The sequence below is a fragment of the Bombina bombina genome, chromosome 4 (assembly GCF_027579735.1).
Source record: "Bombina bombina isolate aBomBom1 chromosome 4, aBomBom1.pri, whole genome shotgun sequence".
Lineage (NCBI taxonomy): Eukaryota > Metazoa > Chordata > Amphibia > Anura > Bombinatoridae > Bombina > Bombina bombina.
This window is the reverse complement of record NC_069502.1, coordinates 658860986-658884782: the sequence shown is the minus strand read 5'-3', so window position 1 is coordinate 658884782 and position 23797 is coordinate 658860986. Positions and strand designations below refer to the sequence as shown.

Here is a 23797-nt window from a genome sequence, read left to right as displayed (position 1 = left end):
TAACCCCTAATCTAATATCCCTAAAATAATAAGCTCTATTACCAGCCCTTAAAAGGGCCTTTTGCAGGGCTTTGCCCCAAAGTAAACAGCTCTTTTGCCCTATAACCTGCCCTCCCTACACCGCCGCCACCTATATTAATAGTATTAAACCCTAATGTAAGCCCCTTACACCGCCGCCATCTATATTAAAATTATTAACCCCTAATTTAATCTACCTACCCCGCCCCAGCTATATTATCTATATTAACCCTAAGTATATTATAGTTAATATAGTTATTACATTATATATATTAACTATATTAACCCTAATTATATTAGGGTTAATATAGTTAATATAGTTACTATAGTATTTATATTAACTATATTAACTCTATCTAACCCTAACACCCCTAACTAAATTCTTATTAAATAAATCTAATTCATATTATAAACTAAAATATTCCTATTTAAATCTAAATACTTACCTATAAAATAAACCCTTAGATAGCTACAATATAATTAATAATTACATTGTAGCTATGTTAGGGTTTATATTTATTTTACAGGTAAATTGTTAATTATTTTAACTAGGTATAATAGCTATTAAATAGTTATTAACTATTTAATAGCTACCTAGTTAAAATAATTACCCAATTACCTGTAAAATAAATCCTAACCTAAGTTACAAATACACCTACACTATCAATAAATTAAATAAACTACAAATATCTATCTAAAAATACAATTAAATAAACTAAACTAAATTACAAAAAAACAAACACTAAATTACAAAAAATAAAAAAAAGATTACAAGATGTTTAAGCTAATTACACCTATTCTAAGCCCCCTAATAAAATAATAAAGCCCCCCAAAATAAAAAAAATTCCCTACCCTATTCTAAATTAAAAAAAGTTCAAAGCTCTTTTACCTTACCAGCCCTTAAAAGGGCCTTTTGTGGGGGCATGCCCAAAAGAAAACTGCTCTTTTGCCTGAAAAAAAAAACACAATACCACCACCCAACATTACAACTCACCACCCAAATACCCATAATCTAACCCAAACCGCCCTTAAATAAACATTACACTACCCCCCTGAAGATCTCCCTACCTTGTCTTCACCCAACCGGGCCGAACTCCTCATCCGATCCAGGCGATGTCTTTATCCAAGCGGCAAAGAAGAAGTCTTCATCCCGGCGATGTCTTTATCCAAGCGGCAAAGAAGAAGTCTTCATCCCGGCGATGTCTTTATCCAAGCGGCAGCAAAGTCTTCTTCCATCCGGCAGCATCTTCCATCAAGCGGCATCTTCAATCTTCTTTCTTCGCTCCACCGACGAGGAGCATCCATCCCGGCCGACGACTGAACGAGGAATGAGGTACCTTTAAATGACATCATCCAAGATGGCGTCCGTCGAATTCCGATTGGCTGATAGGATTCTATCAGCCAATCGGAATTAAGGTAGAAAAATCTGATTGGCTGATTGAATCAGCCAATCAGATTCAAGTTCAATCCGATTGGCTGAACCAATCAGCCAATCGGATTGAACTTGAATCTGATTGGCTGATTCAATCAGCCAATCAGATTTTCTACCTTAAAGGGACAGTTTACCCAAAAACTGTTCAATTTTTAAACACAATAGCAGGAGTAGTTGAGTATAGTGGTGCTGAACATTCTGTTTTAATCATGCTCTGTATTTAGAAATATTTTTTTGAAATGTCTGTTTACAGTGTACTTTGCCTAAACCCCTTAGAAAATGTTCTGGCCGTGCGGCCAGTCTGCTGTTACTCCCCCTCAGTGCATTGGGCATGTGCTCTCCTCTCCTAAAGCTATTGTAAACAAGCTGCCTGATAGCTGTGCCTGATGACCTGAGCACACGCTATATTTCAATACATTGCATAGCTGTTTTTACTTGCTCAGATGCCGTGGCTGCCCTGCATTGCCTGCTAAAAATTCCTATGTGTAATAAAAGTCAGAGCTTGGACTGCAGACATGAAGACATCGGCTCTGTAAGATTGATGTGACTGGGACAGGCTATAGAACGGCAAGACAAGCAGAGAGATCACTTCAGCCAAACTTCTCACAGCGTGTAGTGAGCATATCAGGAGAACTACATACTTGCAACAAAACAGATTCTCACAGCAGAAATACATACACTGTCTGCCCAAATACAGAGGTAAGAATTTCAGGTCTAATGATTTTTGTTGTTACAAGTACGTAGTGCTCCTGATATGCTCACTACACGCTGTGAGAAGTTTGGCTGAAGTGATCTCTCTGCTTGTCTTGCCGTTCTATAGCCTGTCCCAGTCACATCAATCTTACAGAGCCAATGTCTGCAGTTAAAGCTCTGATGTTTATTGCACATAGGAATTTTTAAAGCTGATGTATGTTTAATGTTTTTAACAGGAATTAGATAGGATTTGTGCAGGCACATTTCTAATGCTCATTTGACATAGGATTTTGCATATAGCCTATGATTGGAGGGTGGGCATGCTAGACTAAAGCACAGCTCAGCCCTTTCCTGGGGGAGTGCCAGCACAGTTGATAATACTCACAGAAGCAGGAATAAAAAGCTAAAATTTGCTAAACATATTGTTAGCAAGTTTAACTATATATGTCTAATTTATTTAGTCACTGTATTTCCTTTAGGGACATAGATTTGTGACTGCTGTGTATACTGGTCCTTTAATTCCGATTGGCTGATAGAATCCTATCAGCCAATCGGAATTCGACGGACGCCATCTTGTATGACGTCATTTAAAGGTACCTCATTCCTCGTTCAGTCGTCGACCGGGATGGATGCTCCGCGTCCGTGGAGCGAAGAAAGAAGATTGAAGCTGCCGCTTGATGGAAGATGCTGCCGGATGGAAGAAGACTTTGCTGCCGCTTGGATAAAGACATCGCCGGGATGAAGACTTCTTCTTTGCCGCTTGGATAAAGACATCGCCGGGATGAAGACTTCTTCTTTGCTGCTTGGATAAAGACATCGCCCGGATCGGATGAGGAGTTCGGCCCGGTTGGGTGAAGACAAGGTAGGGAGATCTTCAGGGGGGTAGTGTTAGGTTTATTTAAGGGGGGTTTGGGTTAGATTAGGGGTATGTGGGTGGTGGGTTGTAATGTTGGGGGTGGTATTGTGTTTTTTTTTCAGGCAAAAGAGCAGTTTTCTTTGGGGCATGCCCCGCAAAAGGCCCTTTTAAGGGCTGGTAAGGTAAAAGAGCTTTTAACTTTTTTTAATTTAGAATAGGGTAGGGATTTTTTTTTATTTTGGGGGGCTTTATTATTTTATTAGGGGGCTTAGAATAGGTGTAATTAGCTTAAAAATCTTGTAATCTTTTTTTTATTTTTTGTAATTTAGTGGGGTTTTTTTGTAACTTAGTTTAGTTTATTTAGTTGTATTTTAGTTTAGATATTTGTAGTTTATTTAATTTATTGATAGTGTAGGTGTATTTGTAACTTAGGTTAGGATTTATTTTACAGGTAAATTGGTAATTATTTTAACTAGGTAGCTATTAAATAGTTATTAACTATTTAATAGCTATTGTACCTAGTTAAAATAAATACCAAGTTACCTGTAAAATAAATATAAACCCTAAAATAGCTACAATGTAATTATTAATTACATTGTAGCTATCTTAGGGTTTATTTTATAGGTAAGTATTTAGATTTAAATAGGAATATTTTAATTAATAATATTAATATTAGATTTATCTTAATAAGAGTTTACTTAGGGATGTTAGAGTTAGATAGGGTTATTATACTTAATATATAAATAATATAATAATGATATTAACTATATTAACACTAATATAATTAGGGTTACTATATATAATATTATAACTATATTAACCCTAATATAATTAGGGTTAATATAGTTAATATAGCTGGCGGCGGTGTAGGGGGATTAGATTAGGGGTTAATACATTTATTATAGGTAGCCGCGGTGTAGGGGGATGTAGATTAGATGCAAAAGAGCTGTTTACTTTGTGACAAAGCCCCGCCAAAAGCCCTTTTAAGGGCTGGTAAAAGAGCTGAATTCTTTGGGGCATGCCCCGCAAAAAGCCCTTTTAAGGGCTGGCAAAAGAGCAGTTTACTTTGGGGTAATGCCACGCAAAAAGCCCTTTTCAGGGCTATTTGTAGGGTTAGACTTAGGTTTAGTGGTAGGGATAGTTTAGTATTTTAGGGGTTAAATAATTTAATATAGATGGCGGCGGGGTAGGGGGATTAAATTAGGGGTTAATAATTTTAAAATAGATGGCGGCGGGGTAGGGGCTCACTTTAGGGGGTAGGTAAGGTAGATGGCGGCGGGGTAGGAGCTCACTTTAGGGGGTTATAGATGTAATATAACTGGTGGCGGGGTCCGGGAGCGGCGGTTTAGGGGTTAATAACTTTATTAGGTAGCGGCGGGGTCCGGGAGCGGCGGTTTAGGGGTTAATAACTTTTTTATTGTTAGGATAGTGAGGGGGGATAGCAGATAGAGGGTTAGACGTGTTGGGCTATGTTAGGGAGGCGTGTTAGACAGTGCGGGTGATTTCATACTTTAGTCAGGTTTTGTAGGCGCCGGCAGTTTCTAACGTGGCGTAAGTCACTGGCGACGCCAGAAATTTGTACTTACGCAGATTTCTGGACATTGCTGGTTTATCCGACTTACTCCATTTTAGCAACTGACGGCGCCATATATTGGATAGCTCGAGATGCGAGTTGAAACTGTGGGCGACGCGGGTTCCCTCGCTTGCGCCGCAAACTACGCCGTATATCGGATCGTGCCCCAGTATAGGTAGGATACTACAGGCTAAATCAGCTATTTCAAATGCCAATATAAAGGTTAAGGAGCTATTTGTAAACAATTTAACACACTCCAGCAGATAAAATTGATCACCATGAACAAATTAAAAGAGAAAGTTCTTGGGTAAACTGTCCCTTTATGTGATGGGACTATCACTATCAAGATGTTTTTCTTTAAGAAACAACAAGAAGATAAAGTTGATCATTTAATGTACAACAGTATATACAGTATATATCACTGAACATTTAGAATATATATATGAATACAGTTTAACAAAGAAAAGCACCCTGGCATAATATATACATATATATATATATATATATATATATATATATATATATATATATATATATATATATATTATTATATTATATCCTTTCTAACTCCTATACTTTTGCCATATACCCTTTCATCTTCCATATCTGATATTCTATATTCCTCTTTGTCTGGTGCATTATTACCATCAACATTGATCTCACAGGCTTCATATATATAGACATTTTTCTCATTATTTCCCATATATATTTTTCAGTTTATATCTCCAATATGCATTATTAGCTATCGGATGTGAGTTTAGAACAATAAGCGTAACTTTTGCCATTCCCTTTTTACCTTGGGTAGTGTGAGGGTATCTATTTTACCCGCAGAGACTTTTTATATTCTTTAATGTCAGAGATTATTATTTAACATTGGTCCCTGACTACCCTTGTTACTCTATATATGGTTTAGCTAGACATACTTAGTAGGTTGGCACTTTAGCTATCACAAGTGGCATTATATACTTTTACGTCACCTCTACCCTGGGAGGGTTCATTTAACAACATTATATCCTAATACTCACTCTCTTTTTTACATTTACATATTCTCGTTGCTTGCTTTGGGTCATATAATAATAACAATTATTACCTATTTACATTCTAACACAAGGATTGGCCTCTAATAATACTAACTGTTAAAGGGCTTTTGTAAAAACCTGTATCTTAAGGAGATCAGTACAACATACCATCCTTAGGTTTTTTGTAAATATAGCGTAAATATAGCTTTTATTGAATATAGTTCTTTGTAAATATCCTTACAATAATCTTCTTAGTATACCTATTATGAGTGTACATGTATCATATGGTAGACAAGATATTTCAATGCTGTCCCTTTTCAATAAACATATTCAGATAAATGTGTATATATAAATATCTGGCATATATTACTATCTGTTTTTTCCTTTTATGTTGTGTTCATGTGTCACAGTACTACGGACATTAATGTATTCCACAGGTGTGCACAGGTTTAGACTGAGGGCGTGTTTTGCAATTTTAACCTATCACATTTGTTTGAATCTTTTTTAAACAGGTGTGGGGCTCAACACTGTAGGCTATGACTACGGATCATTTCCGAAACATGTAAGCCAGACAGTGCTGCGCCCTCAGCACCTTCCACATCTTTTTGCTGTGATTCTCTATGTTTTATTTGAGCTAAGAATAAAGGATTATACTTTTATGCATCTGGGATCGTCTTTCTTTGAATTTTCTGCTTTCCAGTAAACCAGCTGCATTGGTTGATTATGGGACACTAATTTATCAAGGAGCAAGTATGATGGACATTTGTGTTTAGCCTTGCATTTAACGGCCCCAGCACCCTCAAGTCTCACTGTGTTACGGAGCGGAGCAGGGGGGAGGAGCCACACGAGGACACAGGAGGAAAACAGCTGGGATAAGTTGAGGCGGTTGAGGTTCACCGCTTCGTCCTGGCGTGCTTCCGGTCTTCTTGCCTTTCCCAGAGTGGAGCTTTTCCTTCACAGAGCTTGGCGATAGTAAAGAGGCATCGATTTGCCTGAAGTACCCCCACTCCGCTGAACACGGGTGAGTGAATCATTTGGTTTGCCAAAGAGTGCCTGAACAGCCATTTACTCATTGTTACATTTCTTGTTTACTTGCCTTGTGCAACTACTTGTGGCAGCTCGCGGCCAATTGACATTTCAATATTTATTTGTTTGCACTGGTAACACATACGGCTCACATACTTTTGGACATAGCAATATCTTTGGACTGCTGGCACAGTATTAAGAGTTTCTCTTTGACTATTGTCTATAGAAATATTGGCAATAAAAATTAGGTAAAACAATAGCATTGGCGGGCTGAATCTTCAGAACTATACTTATACACTTTCGCTATTCGCGAATGACATCCTGTTTACACTGTCATCACCTAGCCAGTCAATCCCTGAACTAATGAAAGAACTTCATGACTTCAGAATCATATCTAACTTTCTAATTAACCAGTCAAAATCTGAAATCATGAACATCAACTTGTTTCAGGAAGAGCTTCATTTAACAAAACAAATCTGCCCCTTTCGTTGGCAATCCTCTTCTATTAAGTACTTAGGGATTTTCTTGACCCATAAAAAGACTGACTTATTAGCTCTTAATTATGACACTCTTAAAAAGAACATTGTAACAGATTTAAGTTCTTGGAGGTCTAAACGTCTTAGTTGGCTAGGAAGAATGGGAACAATCACTATGAACATATTACCCAGGCTTTTATATGTTTTTCAGACAGTACCAATTCCCCTCCCACCAACTTATATTCCCTCTCTACAGAGAATAATTAATGACTATATCTGGGATAGGAAACATCCCAGAATTAATAGAAAGTTAATGACTCTCCCTAAAGAGTCGGGGGGATTGGGGGTCCCAGATCTAGAGAAATATAGGCAGGCGATTTTCCTACAACGGGTAGTAGATTGGAACACTAATTATCTAGACAAAATATGGGTGAGGATTGAACACCAGATACATCAGTGTTCTCATTTGGGTTCCTTGTGTTGGCTGGCTGACTCTGAGAGTCAACTGAGAATGGATGGTAATTATATTACCGAAGAGACATATAAAATGTGGAATTGGTTATTAGTAAAATATCCCATGCTTTCCTCTATACCCTCCCCGCTGACCCCCTTGCTGGGAAATCTAGAGTTCCTTACAGGAACAGGAATAGCTAATTTAGACCCCCTAGATAGACGGAGCAATTTACCGTTTTTCGTGTTATCGGAAGGAGGCAAAATGCACACAAGACTGAGACTCCTGGAGGACGACTTAAATTTATTTAATAATTGTTTTTTCTATTTGCAAGCACATTCATTTCTTCAGAACCACAAAGGGAAAAATAATTTGTTAAGATCACCTACCAATTTTGAGAAACTATGCATGACTACACAGCCACTTAGACACACTCTATCAATTATATATCACATGTTGCAACAAACTCCATTAGGGCTAGAACACCATTATATTAAACAATGGGAATCGGAACTAAATCTTAGTATCTCCCCAAAGGAGAAACATATGATATTTAAAAGGACAATGAAAGCTTCTACATCTGCTAGGATATTAGAGACTAATTTTAAAATACTACATTGTTGGTACTACACTCCTACACGTTTAAAGACCCTATACCCACAAAGATCAGATTTGTGCTGGCGCTGTGAAAAAGAGAGAGGCAATATGGGACATATATGGTGGTTATGCCCAAACATTTCTCCCTTTTGGAGAGATGTTATAAGTCACACGGAAAAGATGCTAGGAATTAATATCCCGCAAGATCCTTTGGTCTGGCTCTTAAATAAACCTCCCAGGCGGCTATTGGCAACACATCTGGCCATACTTCAAATTGCTTACAATAGCGCAAAGACACTAATTGCACAATTTTGGAAACAATCCAAAATCCCAAACATTGTACAATGGATTGACACAATGCATAAGACTATTCAATTAGAGGAATACCATTACATGAAATCATCACGCACAGATTTCTTTCAAGGGATTCTCTTTATTTGGGAAGATTATATTCATAACAAATATGGTAATTGACAGATACCGAGGTCTGACTTTTCGTGATGGCAGGGCCAATGGAACACATGAAGTCTGAGTTCCATGAACTAAATGACAATCCTTCTCTTCTCTTCTTTCTTTTTCTTCTTTCTTTCTCCTTCCTTATTTCTCTCTCCTGTAAAATTAAAAAATGATGAGGTTATGGTTTCAGTCAATGGTCATGTTTTTATTCACCATGTTATGTTGTAAAACTGTTTATTTGTGACATGATCTTGACCATGTATCATGATTAAGTGTAGGATTTGTTCTACCTCAATAAAAATATTTAAAAAAAAACAAAACTTCCTTAATTCTTCGTGGCATAGATTCAAGAAGGTGTTCGAAACATTCCTCAGACATTTTGGTCCATATTGACATGATAGCACCACACCGTTTCTGCAGATTTGTTGGCTGCACATCCATGATGCGAATCTCCCATTCCACCACATCCCAAAGGTGGTCTATTGGATTGAGATCTGGTGACTGTGGAGGCCATTGGAGTACAGTGAACTGATTGTCATGTTCAAGAAACCAGTTTGAGCTTTGTGACATGGTGCATTATCCAGCTGGAAGTAACCATCAGAAGATGGGTACACTGTTGTCATAAGGGGACGGACATGGTCAGCAACAATAGGCCGTGGCATTTAAACTATTCTCATTTGGTACTAAGGGGCCCAAAGTGTGCCAAGAAAATATCCCCCACACCATTACACCACAACCACCAGCCTGAACCATTGATACAATGCAGGATGGATCCATGCTTTCATGTTGTTTATGCCAAATTCTGACTCTACCATCTGAATGTCACAGCTGAAATAGAGACTCATCAGACCAGGCAACATTTTTCCAATCTTCTATTGCCCAATATTGGTGAGCCTGTGTGAATTGTAGCTTCAGTTTCTTGTTCTTAGCTGATAGGTGTGGCAACCGGTGTGGTCTTCTGCTGCTGTAGCCCATCTGCTTCAAGGTTCGATGTGTTGTGCATTTAGAGGTGGTATTCTGCATACCTTGGTTGTAATGAGTGGTTATTTGAGTTACTGTTTCCTTTCTATCATCTGGAGCCAGTCTGCCTATTCTCCTCTAACCTCTGACATCAACAAGGCATTTCCGTCCACACAACTGTCGCTTACTGGATATTTTCTCTTTTTTCAGACAATTCTCTGTAAACCCTAGAGATGGTTGTGCGTGAAAATCCCAGTAGATCAGCAGTTTTTTAAATACTCAGACCAGCCCGTCTGGCACCAACAACCATGTCATGTTCAAAGTTGCTTAAATCACCCTTTCTTCCCCAATCTGATGCTCAATTTTAATTTCAACAAGTCGTCTTCACTACATATAGATGCCTAAATGCATTGAGTTGCTGCCATGTGATTGACTGTTTAGCAATTTGTGTTATCAAGCAATTGAACAGGTGTACCTAATAAAGTGTCCGGTGAGTGTATAAATATATATATATATATATATATATATATATATATATACAAACACACACACATACACACACACACACACACACATATATATATATATATATAAAATCCCATCCAGTGTACAGTGTTACCCTCCAGTGGTCATCTGCCTGGGTGCAAACATCAAAACCAATTACATATAACTAACGCTAAGTGTACATTGTAGCAACAATATTAGAGTTGCCTTCATTTATTTATGTTATATATTTTATTATTAATTTCAATTTTTAATTTTTGAGTTTTATTTATGTGTATTAAGCACATAGCCCATATGGATATCTTAGAAGAATCCTAACTACAATAGGGATAATACATAGATAGTTTACATAACCTCAGTTAGAGAATACTCTCTAACCCCCGTACATATCCCTAACAAGTGCGCTCTAGGGCATGTAGGTGATACACATAGAGGATTACTAAAACCTAGCAATTAGCCCAACAATTGCATGGTACTAAGTTAACTAATATTACCCATATGACTCAGTAAAGATATATAAAATAAAGGGCGACAAATAGATCTATCCGCCTAAGTAGATCCGGCATAACAAACGGTTCCTATGCCAACCAGGCTATGACAGCGTGTCCTCATGCAAGGCTTATACAGATGATCGAGAGTGACACACATAGAATAACAAGTAGGGGGAGCCCGAAAAGAATACAGTGGGTAAAAACAATATGATATCACTAATGAGCACATATAAGATCTTTGAATGGGGAAGATCCCACATGCAAGAATGATTCACGTAATGCGAGTAATCCACATAGAGTGCGATACACAGTTAACACGTGTTATATATAACAAATAATTCCTGTATACTTTGTTACTTTGACATTTCCAGTTAAAGATATATAATCATTGCAAGTTTATTTGCTAAAAAATTTTTTTTTGTATATTGATAATACCGGAAAGAGTACCACATTAAGCACTTCCGGTTTACACAGTGGAACGCAGAATATGCGTTCCACACACACACTGTTTGGCGCCACCACACTGAGAGGACACTTTACACACAGGTATTTGAAATTATTTTGATTATTTGCAGTCTGTATATAAGTTTGTTTGATGCAGTTCATGTTTATGCTGATGATGGGGAGGAATTCCCCGAAAACGTTTCATTAAAAGAGTATTTACTTGTTTCACCAAAAGACCTGAGAGTGCGACCGTTTTTTCAGGAATATATATATATATATATATATATATATAAATATATATATATATAGCAACAGCCCCAGGGAAAGACTTTGTTAAAACTAACCTGTTTAGATATTGTATTTTATGGGTTCCCTGGGGCGGAGCATTTGGAAGAGGGGTTGGGCAGATTCTCCACCCCACTATCAAGGTGATTACAGATCAAGCCCAGATTTTACTGGTTTCTTTCTCACTGAGTTAATGAGTCTGATTAAGCTCACCTGGCATGTGCTGAGGCTATAAAGGTCTTGTTAAGTTAGTAATGAAGAGTGCATTCTAAAAACTCACTGTTTGCTTGATATGCTGGATTTTTTCTGTGAGCTACAAATAAACCATAGTTTTTCTTAAACCATAGAGGGCTATGCAGGTAAATAGCAGGCAGACAGGCAGTCTGTTATAGAAGAGTTAGTTACAGCATTTTGCCAAATGGTGACAGGTCCAGGACCATGTCAAGGTCCTTCCTCCCTGGGTCCCTAACTTGCAGCCACACGATGCATGCCTTCAACAAAACACACTAAAATACAAACAAGGGTCACACAGGCCCTTTTTGCTTTCCCTAGACATATATAAAAAATGCCTAAATGGACTGCTCCTTCAAACCGCACTGGGTACATATTCCACACGCCTGCAAAAATCACAGCCTTGTGTGCTCACCAGCACTCACAGACAGCGGCACAGCTTTCAGTGACTCAGGCAGTAACAGACTGCCTGTCTGCCTGGAAATTTACCTGCATAGCCCTCTGGGGTTTAAGACATAAATGTCCAAAAAAGATTTTGAGTTTAAAAGGACTGCTTCCTGTTTATTTGTACTTTACAGCAAACGTCCAGCAAATAATAAAAAAAAAAAAATATATATATATATATATATAAAAAAACAAGTGTAGTCAGAGATTAAGTAACTAATGGCAAAAAGGCTTGAATAGACAAAAGCTGCGTCTTGACTTCCAGAGCTTACTATGCATGGGGAAGAATCTAGCATATTACATTTGAATGGACCATTGGGACATTTCATATTCTAAATGGTTGGAGAAGGAACCTTGAAAACCTCTGAGTAAATGATCCATCCTTCACCGGTCCTTTCAAAAACTCCTCTTTTAAAAACTCTTTTCATATTGTTGTAGAAAATGGTTAATATAAAATATGACTGTTTGTTCTTTTTTTGTATTATATTGATCACCATTACCCTTCTACATTCTATAGACAATGCTGTATTAGTAGTGCTCATAAACAAATAGAGAGTTCAGAAGTGCTAAGTACATTTAAATGGACAAATAAAATTAGATAATATAATTGACCATCACATTGTCTTCATATTGAAATTATAGCAAAACAAAGATTATTATGAGTTGAACCAATAGTTGTAAAAATAGTGGATATAGGAGGCCTCCTATATCCACTATTTTTATGATTACTATTTTTATGATTTGTATTTTTTGAATTGTCTAGGGAGGAGACTATCACCATAGTGAGGCTAAGTAGGTTTTGGACTAGCGCTGTACCCTATCCTTTTTTGTCATATTTGAACCAATAGTTGGACATGCCAGCTAATAAATAACCTATACCATTGTACCTTAGATTCCAGCAGCTGCTTGGTATCCTCTGCCTTCTGAGTCTCCTGTACTTGCTTTACTAGTGTGAGCTTACCTGAATCCTGCTGTAAAAGCTGTACTTCCCTGGTATTCCGTGACAGCCTCAACAACAATACTAACTTGGTTTCCTGTGCCTCCTTAGTCTCCTTTACTTGGTGTACCAGTGGCAGCTTCCCTGAATATTGCTGTACCAGCTGCACTTACCTGGCATCCCACAACTGCCTCACCAACAGTACCCGCTGGGTATCCTGTGCCTGCTGAGTTTCCTGCATTTTCTGTACTGGTGGCAGCTTACCTGAATCCTGCTGTACCAGCTGAACTTACCTGGTATCCCGTGTCAACCTCATGAACAGTACCTGCTTAGTATCCTGTACCTGCTGAGTCACCTTTACTTGCTGTACCAGCGGCAGCTTACCTGAATCTTGTTGTACCAGCTGCACTTACCTGTCATTCCATGACAGCCTCACCAACAGTACTTGCTTGGCATTCTGTGCCTGCTGAGTTTCCTGCACTTGCTGTACCAGCTGCACTTAACTTGTATTCTGTACCAGCCTCATCAACAGCACTTGTTTGATGTTGCTCCTGCTTTACCCTTTTGTACCATATTGCTGGACTGATCCCACAGTACCCAACCGTTGGCTTGTTCCAGGACTCTGCTCTTGTTTACCACTTGGGCTATAGTTGCTGGACTGATCTCATGGTACTTAACCTTTGATTAATTCTCTGTTTCTGTTTTTCTTGTTTTATTAAAGCCCTTAAATGACGTTTTCTTTCCTGTGCATCTTCTCCTGCATTTGTGTTTCACTCACCTAAATCCTAGAAGAAGTCAGTGAAGGAAGGAAATCAAAAAGATAGAGATCAGTATAAGGGATGAAAGGGTAAGAGGAAGATAAGAAGGGTGATGAAAAAATAGAAAAGAGCTTGTGAGTGGAAAAAAGAGAAGGGAGAGAGGGATAAAGAGGCTGATCTTGTGGAAGAATAAGAAGAAAAGCGGATTCCAAAGGAGAGAGAAATGAGTAGGGGTGAGTGTGAAAGGGGGTACTGAGTGGGCAGCAATTGGACATGGGTTAGAGAGGTAGAAATGTAGAATGTTCCAAAAAAAGAAGTGTTCTGTATTAAAGGGATAATTTCTTTCTTTGATGATTCAGATAGAGCATGCAATTTTAAGTAACTTTCCAATTTACTCCTATTATCAAATGTTCTTCATTTTCTTGCTATCTTTATTTGAAAAAGCAGTAATGTAAGCTTACGAGCCAGACCATCTTTAGTTTAGCACCTGGGCAGCACTTGTTGATTGGTGGCTACATTTAAGCTTTTTTTAAAGCTTGTTGTCCAGAATCAAGTAGCTCTTTAGGGATCTGTGGACAGGGAAATACTGGACATAACATGACACAGCCACATCTTGTAGCATTTTATATAGTGGAATTTTGGAATGGCTGATTCAAGCAAACAAGGCAGTTCTTGGTTTGGTTATAAGGTGGAATGTTGCTTTTGTAAGCTTCTTGTCCTCAAAGGACACAGTTAGTAGAATGATAAAAAAAATGATTAAGCAATTACCAGTTTTCCTCCAATAATAAGATACACAAAATGGTTGTTTAAAAGGAGAAAGATATACTGAACCTTACTGAAAATATGATTTATTTATTTTTAAATACCTACATCTACATTACTTTTGTACTCGTTGTTGTTGTTTTTTTTAAACGTTACATGGCTAAAGTTTGACTTAATAGTATGCATCAATCAATTTGTTTTGATGTATAAAAATATACATTAAGAGATTTGCTTTATTTTAAAGACATTTAAAATATTCTTAGATTAGCATAATTATAAGATAGAATTTTTGATTAACTTATAACCTTAACTTTTGAATCAATTAAGGTATTAAAGACTGATTGATTGATGATAGATAGATAGATAGATAGATAGATAGAAAGTCATGACCAAAAAACATTTCTTTCATTTCGTCCAGTATTTTTTGAAGGGGTTAGTTTGAAAATGCATTAATTTTCTCTTTTTCCTATGGGGAATGTCTTCAGTCAGCAGAGGAGCAGCTGAACAGCAGCCTAAACAATTTTAAAGTAGTAACTAGTGCTACTGCTACAAGCTAGAAATAAAATAAAAAATATTATTATTTTTTTTTAATTGAATGGGATCACAACTGGCTAAGAACAAAAGTGAAGCTTACATACTTATTGGCTGACACAGCAATTAATCAACTGTCAAGAACATTGCAAACATGTTATTGAATAGTGTAAATTTTGAACTTTTCAAGTCTTTCCTGCTTAATTAGTGTCAGTTTCAAAATGTTAAGCCTTTTCCACCTGCAAAGAAACAATTTCTGCATTTAGAGTAATAGGGGTACATTTATCAATGTGTGGGCGGACATGATCCCCTGTAGCGGATCATGTCCGCCGCACATTGATAAATGCCGATAGTATACGATGCCAGCATTTATCATTGCACAAGCATTTCTAGTGAAATGCTTGTGCAATACCGTCCCCCTGCACATTCGCGGCCAATCGGCCGCTAGCAGTAGGTGCCAATCAACCCGATCGTATCCGATCAGGCTTATTGCTGTCCGCCACCTCAGAGGTAGTGGACGAGTTAAGGAGCAGTGGTCTTAAGACCGCTGCTTCTTAACTTACATTTTCGGGGAGCCAGAAAGTACGGGGGTAGTTAACAGCATCTGCTGCTTGGTGCGAATGATCAACTCGTTTTTTTCTTGCATGTGTTTATTTATATTATAAAGAGGCTGCTCTTTAATCATTTTCAGATAAGAAATTTTAATTTTCTTCACTTTCTCCTGATAACATTATATTGCTGATACTTCTTTTGTTAATATTTTCATCTTTAAAAAAAATAAAGGTCTTGAACAAAATCTATACACTGTCTTTATTACAGGATTTTTGCCATTCAAATAATAAAAGCAAGAAAAAGAGAAGTGATGCTCCGATTCGCATTAAAAGTATATTGTTTTAACAGAAACCCCACTCTAAGACAGACATTTGCAAAGGGCCAGATTACAAGTGGCACGCTAATGTTATTGTGGGACGCAATGAGCAATATTGTGACCGCGCTAACTAGCGCACATATTACAAGTTGAAACGCTCAATCGCAAACAGAAACTGCGCAAGCAGGATTAGCGTGACTGAAGACCTACAGTAAACTGTGAGGGTTAAAAAAATATTCTTAAAACACCTCCAAAACATATGTAAATAAACACTCACATGTACACTTTTTAATAAAAAATGTTTTAGAAGGGTTAAAAGGGATATGCTATACAACAAGGTGTTTGACTGGAAATCGCTATTATATTTGTACACATATATATATATATATATATATATATATATATATATATATATATATATATGTGTGTGTGTGTGTATTTATATAAAGATAAAAAGAATCCAAAGTGTCCAAAATAATAAAAGCCAAAATGTTTATTAGGAAAACAATTAAAGTGGAGCAAAATCTAAACAATCCAACACAGGGTAAAAAAGAGTGAGTCAGAAAAATGCCAGACCGGTTTTGTTCAACAGACCATAATCATAAGCTAGTTACACATACCTGATTCAAAAGTTTAAAAAGGCAATCAAACTCATCTATTGGTTAAAAACAAGACACACACTGTAATTGCTTATAGGCATAATTACAATAGTATAAGGTATAAACTATAATAAGCATACATATAAGCTTGAAAAATACATCACACATGCAATACAAGTCAATTTATTAAACATTAAGCAACATATATGATCACAATTCAAATAACTAAAACATGCCCAAGTTAAATGCCTAAGGGCATAAAGAATTGCAATAGCAAGTATAAGCTGAAATAAGCATACATTTAAGTTTGAAAAAAACATCAAACAAATGATCTAAACACAGACCTAAAAATTATGTGCAATGTAAATAATGAAAAATAAATATACATGAGTTACTCCCAGTAGTTAATTATGTCGCATTCGGAATTGAAACCTTTTGGAACTAAGGTATCTGATTTAGATATCCAACATATTTCATGGCGGCACAAAATGTTGTCCTTGTCACCCCCTCTGGGAGGTCGAGACACCTGCTCAGTAGTTTGCCATCTAAAGTAATCAACTTTTTTATGATTTATATCTATGAAATGTCTTGATAAAGCTGAGCATGTAATTTCCCCCCGAGATGTATGACAAGTACTCCCTAATTTGAGTACCCACATCTCTAGTAATTCTACCGACATACTGGTGACAACAAAGAGTGCATTCAATAACATAGATCACAAAGGCACTAGTAAAATTAATGCAACCCTTAGTTTCAAATGTATCACTGGTAATGGCTGATCTAAAGGCACTTGTCACAAAGATGTTCACAAGATTTACATTTTCTCTGCCCACATCTAATAGTGCATTTAAATTTAATCCAAGAACTTTCAGAACTATCTGTTTTCAAGAGATTTGGGGATAACAGATTACCTAGAGTGAGGTAAATTTATTTTAACAATGGTGAAGAAAGAGAATTATCTGAAATATGTTTTCTATGCAAAGTGGAGATCACTCTATCTGTACTTGGTTTTACAGATAAGGTAATATCCAGGAAATGTATAGAGGTATTTGCTACTCAAAAGTGAACTGGAGGCCAACTACATTGGAGTTAAGATGATTACATTGGAGTTAAGATGTCGAATTATTCCTTAGCCGAACATAAATCCGTCTACCATGTGTATTTATATTTTTATATGTGTAAACACTTATATACACACATACGTACATATATACACACACACACACACACACAAATATATATATATATATATATATATATATATGTATATATAATCAATCCAGAGGTACAGGCAGTCAATGGTTTTTAAAAAAAAAATTAAAAATTTTTTATTGATTCAAGTCAAAAAGAAGACATAACGTTTCGGCACATTGCTGTGCCTTTGTCAAATGTCAAAAACAAGTACAACAGGTAACCTAAAACTAATGACAAACAGTTAAAAACACACTCCTTTTATACTCATCTAATTGCCACTGTATTTACGAGCATATCGCCATCAGACACCTGTGTACGACATCATCAAAATGCGCCGACACACAGAGCGTCATGACGTAGGTGCCGACGTTGTCATGGCAACGTCTATAAACAAACAGTATATTACATAAATAAAAAGAGAGAAGCGCTCAACCTGGGAACGAACAATAGCATAATAGCTTGTTCTATGGCTAGTTACCACCCTAGAAGCAGCCTCTTTTTGCTCAATATGTGCCTTTCAGTATATTAGCGATCATATGTAGACCGCGATCACCTATAACACAATGCGCTGACGCACGAAGAGTCATGACATAGGTGCTGACGTTGTCATGGCAACGTCTATAAACAAAAAATATATTATGCGAACATATGTAAACCGCGATCACATATAAGCAAGCAAAGGAGGATATGCATAGATATGTATAGATCAAGCGGTAAAGCTAATGCAGGTGTCCTGGGCTTAATAAAGCGATGCACAATAAAACAAGATGCCAAACAGATCCCATACAGGATACCAATAACATCGCCAGTGAGCCTTTACTTGAAGTAGCAAGTACTGAGTGATTCATATGCACAGAACATTCACAATACATACTATGCACATTTACAAATCATATGGCTTATAACAAGTGTCTACACTAGCACTAGCTGTACATGAATAAACAGTGTTATATTTTACACAACCAGAATTAAGAATATGTCCTAAGACTATATATCTTTATTAATTAAGCAATCTAAAGGTGCAAAGATGCAACAGTGCTTCATGCCTCTATGGTACACGTTAGAAACTTTAGTAAATAGCGAGAACCCATTGAATGATGCCATTAAGTGTGTAGGAGTATCATTAGACAGAGCAGAGAAAATATTCCTTCAATCATAAGGCCTTCAATAGAAAGGACTAAAGTCTGGTAAATAAATATAGCAATGATTTAATTGCCTTCAAAAATAAAAAGCTCAACAGTGTTGAAAATGATTATAGGGAAAAACGGGTGTGCAAATGGTTATATGGAAAGGATGAAATTACATTCAACAGGCGCCACAGAACCTTGTGATTTAGAAACACACTGAGTGTGGTGGACAGTAGTGGTGGTGACTCCTCTGGCACAGAGGTGGCTAACAATGATCTTTCACATAATGACACTGTTGAACATACAAAGTCTTGTTTAGGGGTAGCCACACGGTCTATAGTCAAACCCCCTGCTATGCCACTACCCATAAAAGGACATAAGGTCAGAAGGGGAGGGCACAAATCTAAAAAAAACAGACAAAAATGAAATAGATATTGTGTTCAATTTAAGTAGTAGACCACTCAATGAAGTGGAGAATACCTTATTAAATCAAGGTTTATCTTTTATCCCCACTACCAAAACTGACACTTTTGATAGATTGGTGGATGTTCACATGTTTCAACGCAGAAAGATCATTTCAGGGAACAGACCTATATGCCTGTACCTTTTAAGAAGGCTTCTACCTTTGAGCCACCTAACACCCACACTTCTATTAGAAGTTATACACGGCTACATAGCCATAATATTAAAGAACCCCTCAAACATACACTTACCCTAACCTTAACACTGAATAAACTAAGGCCTAGATTTAGAGTTGGGCGGTAGCCGTGAAAACCAGCGTTAGAGGCTCCTAACGCTGGTTTTGGGTTACCGCCGGTATTTAGAGTCAGTCAGGAAAGGGTCTAATGCTCACTTTCCAGCCGCGACTTTTCCATACCGCAAATCCCCTTACGTCAATTGCGTATCCTATCTTTTCAATGGGATCTTTCTAACGCCGGTATTTAGAGTCGTGGATGAAGTGAGCGTTAGAAATCTAACGACAAAACTCCAGCCGCAGAAAAAAGTCAGTAGTTAAGAGCTTTCTGGGCTAACGCCGGTTTATAAAGCTCTTAACTACTGTGATCTAAAGTACACTAACACCCATAAACTACCTATGTACCCCTAAACCGAGGTCCCCCCACATCGCCGCCACTATATTTAAATTTTTTAACCCCTAATCTTCCGCTCCGTACACTGCCGCCAACTACGTTATCCCTATGTTCCCCTAATCTGCTTCCCCTAACACCGCCAACCCCTATATTATATTTATTAACCCCTAATCTGCCGCCCCCGCTATCGCTGACCCCAGCATATTATTATTAACCCCTAATCTGCCGCTCCGAACACCACCGCCACCTACATTATAGCTATGTACCCCTAATCTGCTGCCCCTAACACCGCCGACCCCTATATTATATTTATTAACCCCTAATCTGCCCCCCTCAACGTCGCCTCCACCTGCCTACACTTATTAACCCCTAATCTGCCGAGCGGACCGCACCACTACTATAATAAAGTTATTAACCCCTAATCCGCCTCACTCCCGCCTCAATAACCCTATAATAAATAGTATTAACCCCTAATCTGCCCTCCCTAACATCGCCGACACCTAACTTCAATTATTAACCCCTAATCTGCCGACCGAATCTCGCAGCTACTGTAATAAATGGATTAACCCCTAAAGCTAAGTCTAACCCTAACACCCCCCTAAATTAAATATAATTTAAATCTAACGAAATAAATTAACTCTTATTAAATAAATTATTCCTATTTAAAGCTAAATACTTACCTGTAAAATAAACCCTAATATAGCTACAATATAAATTATAATTATATTATAGCTATTTTAGGATTTATATTTATTTTACAGGTAACTTTGTATTTATTTTAACCAGGTACGATAGCTATTAAATAGTTAAGAACTATTTAATAGCTAAAATAGTTAAAATAATTACAAAATTACCTGTAAAATAAATCCTAACCTAAGTTACAATTAAACCTAATACTACACTATCAATAAATAAATTAAATAAAATACCTCCAATTACCTACAATTAAACCTAACACTACACTATCAATACATTAATTAAATACAATACCTACAAATAACTACAATTAAATAAACTAACTAAAGTACAAAAAATAAAAAAGAACTGTTACAAAAAATAAAAAAATATTTACAAACATTAGAAAAATATTACAACAATTTTAAACTAATTACACCTACTCTAAGCCCCCTAATAAAATAACAAAGACCCCCAAAATAAAAAAATGCCCTACCCTATTCTAAATTAAAAAAGTTCCAAGCTCTTTTACCTTACCAGCCCTTAAAAGGACCTTTTGTGGGGCATGCCCCAAAGAATTCAGCTCTTTTACCTGTAAAAAAAAACATACAATACCCCCCCCAACATTACAACCCACCACCCACATACCCCTAATCTAACCCAAACCCCCCTTAAATAAACCTAACACTAAGCCTCTGAAGATCTTCCTACCTTATCTTCACCTTGGCGGGTATCACCGATCGGTCCTGGCTCCGAAATCTTCATCCAACCCAAGCGGGGGCTGGCGATCCATAATCCTGCGGCTGAAGAGGTCCAGAAGAGGCTCCAAAGTCTTCATCCTATCCGGGAAGAAGAGGTGATCCAGACCGGCAACCATCTTGATCCAAGCGGTATCTTCTATCTTCATCCGATGAGGAACGGCTCCATCGTGAAGACCTCCAGCGCGGATCAATCTTCTTCCTCCGACGTCCAACTGAAGAATGACGGTTCCTTTAAGGGACGTCATCCAAGATGGCGTCCCTCGAATTCCGATTGGCTGATAGGATTCTATCAGCCAATCGGAATTAAGGTAGGAATATTCTGATTGGCTGATGGAATCAGCCAATCAGAATCAAGTTCAATCCGATTGGCTGATCCAATCAGCCAATCAGATTGAGCTTGCATTCTATTGGCTGTTCCGATCAGGGTAAGGTAAGGTAAAAGAGCTTTGAACTTTTTAAATTTAGAATAGGGTAGGGCATTTTTTTATTTTGGGGGGCTTTGTTATTTTATTAGGGGGCTTAGAGTAGGTGTAATTAGTTTAAAATTGTTGTAATATTTTTCTAATGTTTGTGAATATTTTTTTGTAACTTAGTTCTTTTTTATTTTTTGTACTTTAGTTAGTTTATTTAATTGTAGTTATTTGTAGGTATTGTATTTAAATAATTTATTGATAGTGTAGTGTTAGGTTTAATCGTAACTTAGGTTAGGATTTATTTTACAGGTAATTTTGTAATTATTTTAACTAGGTAACTATTAAATAGTTATTAACTATTTAATAGCTATTGTACCTGGTTAATATAATTACAAAGTTGCCTGTAAAATAAATATTAATCCTAAAATAGCTATAATATAATTATAATTTATATTGTAGCTATATTAGGGTTTATTTTATAGGTAAGTATTTAGCTTTAAATAGGAATAAGTTATTTAATAATAGTTAATTTATTTCGTTAGATAAAAATTATATTTAACTTAGGGGGGTGTTAGGGTTAGAATTAGCTTTAGGGGTTAATACATTTATTAGAATAGCAGTGAGCTCCAGTCGGCAGATTAGGGGTTAATGTTTGAAGTTAGGTGTCGGCGATGTTAGGGAGGGCAGATTAGGGGTTAATACTATTTATTATAGGGTTATTGAGGCGGGAGTGAGGCGGATTAGGGGTTAATAACTTTATTATAATAGAGGCGCGGTCCGGTCGGCAGATTAGGGGTTAATAAGTGTAGGCAGGTGGAGGCGACGTTGTGGAGGGCAGATTAGGGTTTAATTAATATAATATAGGGGTCGGCGGTGTTAGGGGCAGCAGATTAGGGGTACATAGGGATAATGTAAGTAGCGGCGGTTTACGGAGCGGCAGATTAGGGGTTAAAAAAATATGCAGGTGTCAGCGATAGCGGGGGCGGCAGATTAGGGGTTAATAAGTGTAAGGTTAAGGGTGTTTAGACTCGGGGTACATGTTCGGGTGTTAGGTGCAGACGTAGGAAGTGTTTCCCCATAGAAAACAATGGGGCTGCGTTAGGAGCTGAACGCGGCTTTTTTGCAGGTGTTAGGTTTTTTTTCAGCTCAAACAGCCCCATTGTTTTCTATGGGGATATCTTGAACGAGCACGTTTTTGAAGCTGGCCGCGTCCGTAAGCACCGCTGGTATCGAGAGTTGCAGTGGCGTTAAATTATGCTCCCTTTTTAGAGCCTAACGCACTGAAAACCCAGCCATTCTGTGAACTCTAAATACCAGCGGTATTTAAAAGGTGCGGCCAGAAAAAAGCATGCGTAGCTAATGCACCCCTTTGGCCGCAAAACTCTAAATCTAGGCGTAAGGCTCTGTCTGACCTTAGTAACGATCTGTCCATAATTATCCGCCCTGCTGATAAGGGCGGATCTATAGTAATACAGGACTATGTGGATTACAGACAAGAGGAGCTCAGACAGCTGTCTGACGTAAATACCTATATGAGATTGAAAGGCAATCCTACCACAACATAAAAAAAGTAATTGATAATTTTCTTAAATGTGGCTTTGAAGCAGGTATATTGAGTGAACAGGAACTATCTTTTTTAATTACCTATTATCCAAAGGTACCTGTTTTGTACCTACTACCTAAGGTCCACAAAACCTTGGTAAATCCACCGGACAGACCGATTGTGTCTGCCCGGGGTTCTGTGTTAACCAATTTGGCCATATTCATTGACTCCCATCTCCAATGTGTTGTTAAGAACACTCGGGCCTACTTGCAAGATTCTCCAAGTATGATTAAAATACTCAAAGAATACACAGACTTGCAAAATGAGGATATTCTGGTCACCATAGACGTGGACACTACAGTTTATACACTGTGATCCCCCACATAGGAGGGGTGGAGACTGTCAGGTCCATGGTGACTGGGAATATCTGCTACAGTGGTCCACCAGTAGAATTCTTATGTGAATTATTGACTTTCTCTTTGGAGGGAAATTATTTTAAATTCGAGAATGACTACTACCTACAGGTTGCAGGTACTGCCATGGGTTCAAACGTTTTAATGAGTGAAATAAGTATTTGACCCCTTT

General features: G+C 37.4%; 1 long non-coding RNA gene across 1 annotated transcript; it reads left to right on the top strand.

The window, feature by feature from the left end:
* Positions 1 to 2023: 2023 nt before the first annotated feature.
* Positions 2024 to 13626, top strand: LOC128655528 (uncharacterized). Its single transcript, XR_008401837.1, has 2 exons — positions 2024 to 2149; positions 12849 to 13626. It is a non-coding gene; the product is annotated as an uncharacterized LOC128655528 (long non-coding RNA).
* The last annotated feature ends 10171 nt before the right edge of the window (positions 13627 to 23797 follow it).